The sequence below is a fragment of the Ipomoea nil genome, unplaced genomic scaffold (assembly GCF_001879475.1).
Source record: "Ipomoea nil cultivar Tokyo-kokei standard unplaced genomic scaffold, Asagao_1.1 scaffold0599, whole genome shotgun sequence".
Lineage (NCBI taxonomy): Eukaryota > Viridiplantae > Streptophyta > Magnoliopsida > Solanales > Convolvulaceae > Ipomoea > Ipomoea nil.
The window spans coordinates 1-6,840 of record NW_017617027.1 but is presented as its reverse complement, the minus strand read 5'-3'; the positions used below and the strand labels follow the sequence as shown (position 1 = coordinate 6,840).

Genomic DNA, 6,840 nt, shown 5'->3' with positions numbered 1-6,840 from the left:
AAGTCAAGGAGCACGATGTTCAAGTCAAAGGAGCACAATGTGGCAAAAGAGCAAGATGATCAGAAATTGGATAAATTCGAAGGAATTTACTCCAAGTCCACCCACATGCCACAAGACTCCAAAATTGCCTGAAAGACATTTGATCAGAACGGAAAAATATTTATGAAGGCATGAATATAAAAACTTATCCTAGAAATAAATTCTATCAGATGAATTTATTTCAAAGATTCGTTGGATATTCAAATTGACAATTAAAGTAATATTTTTAGAAACAACTAGAAAATCAAAGTTGTGCTAGAAATAATTACTTTGTCAGGCAAGTTGACAAATCAAATCAAAATTGAAGATCTACTGTCAACAATATCAGGCTATGAAGATTCAAAATTCAAATATCAAATTATCCCACTCTAACGGATATATTTGATTGAGTATAAAAAGCCATGAAGACTTGAAGACAAAGAGCGTGAGAAGAACAGAGAAAAACGAGATAGAATACAAGTGCAAAATTCAAAAGTGCTAGTGCTCAAATATTCAAAGAGACTTAGTCTTAATAGTCTCAAAATCTAGTTGGAGAGAGAAATACAAATCCTTGTATTTGTAAACTGTAGAAAGAGTATAGCTGTGTGCAAAATACTCTAGTGAGTGTAGCTGTGTGCAAAACACTCGTAGTTGCTAAGTGTAGCTGTGTGCAAGACACTTAGTTGGCGTTGAGTATAGCTGTGTGCGAAATACTCGGAGTTGAGTGTAGCTGTGTGTACGAGACACTCGGAGTAGGGTGTAGCTGTGTGCAAGACATCCGGAGGAAGTGCCTGTGTAGCACTTGTTCACTATTGTAACTGTGTGTGGAAAATAGTGAATTTCTCCTAGACGCGAAAGGAGAAAAGTGGACTAGGAAGATTACGCCACTTCCGAACCACTATAAATTGCCTCTCTCATTTACATACCACACTTACTTTATTTGCTTTATCTATCTATCTCATCCGACTAACCCGTTTACTATTCACAGTTAATCTTAATCATCCGGGTTTAGTGTGTTCTCACGTATGCATGTGACTCAAACTTCTCAAGCTTAAATAGTGATTTATTCTAAGCAAGTTTGACGTGTTGCATGTAACATTCGTCACACTTTCGACGTGATACGATATTTATTCACAATCTTGAATATTGTCATTATATATTGAGTGAACCATCTCCTCTATATATTCAAGATATCTCTGTCACTTTACATATCATTTGTACCTAACTTACTTATACCTGCACACTTAATTTACCAGTTGGGCATAACTCTTTACTATTATTCCGCTGTGCAGTACAAACTAGCTCTATTTAGAGTTGAAGTTACCAAAGAGTTATTTAATCTGAAAAAGCTTGAAAGTCTATTCACCCCCCCCCCCCCCCTCTAGACTTTCACCACCCTATCGGGACCAACACATTGCTCTAGCGATAATTTAAGCAAGTTAGACCATCTAAAAAATAAATAGATTGATTGATTTTGGAGTTTATTGACCGTATATAAATGTATAGGTGTCTAGTTAAGACAGAAAATGGAGGTGCGGGAATAGAACCCCGTGCCTCTCGCATGCGAAGCGAGCGCTCTACCAAATGAGCTACACCCCATCAATAATAAAGTAATGGATCACTAATATTAAAAAATGATCCATTTTGAAAGACTATGTTCTCTCTCAATTTCTCTAAGTGGTGTCAAAACACAAATTAGCATGCCATCTGTCTGGTTATTATTTAAACTGGATTATGCTAGTTATATAATTACATTATTGGTCTAATAGGGTTAGCTCGGACAATAAATGTATTTGTCCGACCTGGTCCATACCCAAAAGATTTAAAAACAATAAAGTTTTTTATGTGAAATTTCTTTAGTTATGAATTATTGCATTTATCAATGATCGATTAAAAGATTGATTAGGGTTGGTTAAATTAGACCAAACAATAAAATATTGGCACGACACTTCCAACATTCTCTAAGAAAAATAGTAAATTTTTCTTCATCTTATGTAATTCAAAATTATTATATTTGTCTATTGAAGTATAGTAATATAAAAGTAACAATAAAGTTGAATAAATTAGAAGACCATTTAAATATATTGATTAGGAAAACACAACCCAATTGAAATGGAGGTGCAAGGAATCGAACCCGTGCCTCTCACATGCAAAGCGAGCGCTCTACCATATGAGCTACACCCCCATGAAAAATAAATTCAAGGGGAACTAAATATATTCAAAAGCTATAACTTACTATAATTTATAAATTTGTTAAACATCTAAGTATATGGGTGAGGCCAACACTACCAAATCACATCGTACTTTAAGGGTTACAGGTTGGGAGTGCAGGGAATTAAAACATGTGGCTCAAAAATGCAAGGTGAGCGCTCTACCATATGAGCTACACCTCCGTTAATAATAAGGTGGGGAAAAATTATGTTATTTAAAAAGTGAACGAGCAGTATAATACTTGAAAATGTATAAATTTTAATTTTTTTTTAATGCTACTAGCGCTATTACATTGTAGTATCTGTTCATATACTTTCTCAACCTATTGAAACACAAAGAGCTAATAATGCCTCCACTAAGATTTGAACTCACAACATTCCAAATGGAAGTCCAACCCGGGTACCATTGGACCACATAGTCCTGGTATAAATTTTAATTTATATTTATAGAGACTTCACATCTTACTTCTTGTGTTGATGAAATGGAAATACAAGAAATTTAACCCATGCACCTCGCATGCAAAGTAAGCACTCTACCATATTAGTTTCACCACCTAATTAATAATAACGTAAGCAAGCGTCAAGCATATTTAAAAGCTTAGGTGTAAATATAAGTAAGAAATTCTTAAAATAAATTAAGCAAGTTGGACCATTGCTCTTGCGATAATTTATGCAAGTTGGACCATTGCTCTAGCGATAATTTAAGCAAGTTGGACCATCTAAAAAATAAATAGATTGATTGATTTTGGAGTGTATTGACCATATATAAATGTATAGGTGTCTGGTTAAGACATTCCTCTCGCATGCGAAGCGAGCGTCTACCAAATGAGCTACACCCCCATCAATAATAAAGTAATAGAGCACTAATATTAAAAATGATCCATTTTGAAAGACTATGTTCTCTCTCAATTTCTCTAAGTGGTGTCAAAACACAAATTAGCATGCCATCTGTCTGGTTATTATTTAAACTGGATTAGGCTAGTTATATAATTACATTATTGGTCTAATAGGGTTAGCTCGGACAATAAATGTATTTGTCCGACCTGGTCCAAACCCAAAAGATTTAAAAACAATAAAGTTTTTTATATTAAATTTCTTTAGTTATGAATTATTGCATTTATCAATGATCGATTAAAAGATTGATTAGGGTTGGTTAAATTAGACCAAACAATAAAATATTGGCACGACACTTTCAACATTCTCTAAGAAAAATAGTAAATTTTTTCTTCATCTTATGTAATTCAAAATTATTATATTTGTCAATTGAAGTATAGTAATATAAAAGTAACAATAAAGTTGAATAAATTAGAAGACCATTTAAATATATTGATTAGGAAAACACTACCCAATTGAAATGGAGGTGCGGGGAATCGAACCACGTGCCTCTCGCATGCAAAGCGAGCGCTCTACCATATGAGCTACACCCCCGTGAAAAATAAATTCAAGGGGAACTAAATATATTCAAAAGCTATAACTTACTATAATTTATAAATTTGTTATCCATCTAAGTATATGGGTGAGGCCAACACTACCCAAATCACATCGTACTTTAAGGGTTACAGGTTGGAGTGCAGGGAATTAAAACATGTGGGCTCAAAATGCAAGGTGAGCGCTCTACCATATGAGCTACACCTCCGTTAATAATAAGGTGGGGAAAAATTATGTTATTTAAAAAGTGAACGAGCAGTAATAATATTTGAAAATGTATAAATTTTAATTTTTTTGAATGCTACTAGCTCTATTACATTGTAGTATCTGTTCATATACTTTCTCAACCTATTGAAACACAAAGAGCTAATAATGCCTCCACTAAGATTTGAACTCACAACCTTCCAAATGGAAGTCCAATACCATTGGACCACATAGTCCTGGTATAAATTTTCATTTATATTTATAGAGACTTCACATCTTACTTCTTGTGTTGATGAAATGGAAATACAAGAAATTTAACCCATGCACCTCGCATGCAAAGTAAGCACTCTACCATATTAGTTTCACCACCTAATTAATAATAACGTAAGCAAGCGTCAAGCATATTTAAAAGCTCAGGTGTAAATATAAGTTAGAATTTCTTAAAATAAATTTATGCAAGTTGGACCATTGCTCTTGCGATAATTTATGCAAGTTGGACCATTGCTCTAGCGATAATTTAAGCAAGTTGGACCATCTAAAAAATAAATAGATTGATTGATTTTGGAGTGTATTGACCATATATAAATCTATAGGTGTCTGGTTAAGACATTCCTCGCATGCGAAGCGAGCGTCTACCAAATGAGCTACACCCCATCAATAATAAAGTAATGGAGCACTAATATTAAAAATGATCCATTTTGAAAGACTATGTTCTCTCTGAATTTCTCTAAGTGGTGTCAAAACACAAATTAGCATGCCATCTGTCTGGTTATTATTTAAACTGGATTAGGCTAGTTATATAATTACATTATTGGTCTAATAGGGTTAGCTCGGACAATAAATGTATTTGTCCGACCTGGTCCATACCCAATAGATTTAAAAACAATAAAGTTTTTTATGTGAAATTTCTTTAGTTATGAATTATTGCATTTATCAATGATCGATTAAAAGATTGATTAGGGTTGGTTAAATTAAACCAAACAATAAAATATTGGCACGACACTTCCAACATTCTCTAAGAAAAATAGTAAATTTTTTCTTCATCTTATGTAATTCAAAATTATTATATTTGTCAATTGAAGTATAGTAATATAAAAGTAACAATAAAGTTGTGAATAAATTAGAAGACCATTTTAATATATTGATTAGGGAAACACTACCCAATTGAAATGGAGGTGCGAGGAATCGAACCCCGTGCCTCTCGCATGCAAAGCGAGCGCTCTACCATATGAGCTACACCCCCGTGAAAATAAATTCAAGGGGAACTAAATATATTGAAAAGGTATAACTTACTATAATTTATAAATTTGTTATCCATCTAAGTATATGGGTGGGCCAACACTACCCAAATCACATCGTACTTTAAGGGTTACAGGTTGGGAGTGCAGGGAATTAAAACATGTGGCTCCTATAATGCAAGGTGAGCGCTCTACCATATGAGCTACACCTCCGTTAATAATAAGGTGGGAAAAATTATGTTATTTAAAAAGTGAACGAGCAGTAATAATATTTGAAAATGTATAAATTTTAATTTATATTTATAGAGACTTCACATCTTACTTCTTATGTTGATGAAATGGAAATACAAGAAATTTAACCCATGCACCTCGCACGCAAAGTAAGCACTCTACCATATTAGTTTCACCACCTAATTAATAATAACGTAAGCAAGCGTCAAGCATATTTAAAAGCTTAGGTGTAAATATAAGTTAGAATTTCATAAAATAAATTAAGCAAGTTGGACCATTGCTCTTGCGATAATTTATGCAAGTTGGACCATTGCTCTAGCGATAATTTAAGCAAGTTGGACCATCTAAAAATAAATAGATTGATTGATTTTGGAGTGTATTGACCATATATAAATGTATAGGTGTCTGGTTAAGACATTCCTCTCGCATGCGAAGCGAGCGTCTACCAAATGAGCTACACCCCATCAATAATAAAGTAATGGAGCACTAATATTAAAAATGATCCATTTTGAAAGACTATGTTCTCTCTCAATTTCTCTAAGTGGTGTCAAAACACAAATTAGCATGCCATCTGTCTGGTTATTATTTAAACTGGATTAGGCTAGTTATATAATTACATTATTGTCTAATAGGGTTAGCTCAGACAATAAATGTATTTGTCCGACCCTGGTCCAACCCAAAAGATTTAAAAACAATAAAGTTTTTATATTAAATTTCTTTAGTTATGAATTATTGCATTTATCAATGATCAATTAAAAGATTGATTAGGGTTGGTTAAATTAGACCAAACAATAAAATATTGGCACGACACTTCCAACATTCTCTAAGAAAAATAGTAAATTGTTTCTTCATCTTATGTAATTCAAAATTATTATATTTGTCAATTGAAGTATAGTAATATAAAAGTAACAATAAAGTTGAATAAATTAGAAGACCATTTAAATATATTGATTAGGAAAACAATACCCAATTGAAATGGAGGTGCGGGGAATCGAACCCGTGCCTCTCGCATGCAAAGCGAGCGCTCTACCATATGAGCTACACCCCCGTGAAAAATAAATTCAAGTGGAACTAAATATATTCAAAAGGTATAACTTACTATAATTTATAAATTTGTTATCCATCTAAGTATATGGGTGGGGCCAACACTACCCAAATCACATCGTACTTTAAGGGTTACAGGTTGGGAGTGCAGGGAATTAAAACATGTAGCTCTATAATGCAAGGTGAGCGCTCTACCATATGAGCTACACCTCCGTTAATAATAAGGTGGGGAAAATTTTGTTATTTAAAAAGTGAACGAGCAGTAATAATATTTGAAAATGTATAAATTTTAATTTATATTTTATAGAGACTTCACATCTTACTTCTTGTGTTGATGAAATGGAAATACAAGAAATTTAACCCATGCACCTCGCATGCAAAGTAAGCACTCTACCATATTAGTTTCACCACCTAATTAATAATAACGTAAGCAAGCGTCAAGCATATTTAAAAGCTTAGGTGTAAAT

At 33.2% G+C, this 6,840-nt stretch overlaps 3 non-coding genes across 3 annotated transcripts; all 3 read right to left on the bottom strand.

The window, feature by feature from the left end:
• Positions 1-3,583: 3,583 nt before the first annotated feature.
• Positions 3,584-3,656, bottom strand: TRNAA-UGC. The gene has a single exon. It is a non-coding gene; the product is annotated as a tRNA-Ala (tRNA).
• A 1,374-nt stretch (positions 3,657-5,030) lies between these two features.
• Positions 5,031-5,103, bottom strand: TRNAA-UGC. Its single transcript has one exon. It is a non-coding gene; the product is annotated as a tRNA-Ala (tRNA).
• Positions 5,104-6,305: 1,202 nt separating this feature from the next.
• Positions 6,306-6,377, bottom strand: TRNAA-UGC. Its single transcript has one exon. It is a non-coding gene; the product is annotated as a tRNA-Ala (tRNA).
• Between the last annotated feature and the right edge of the window lie 463 nt (positions 6,378-6,840).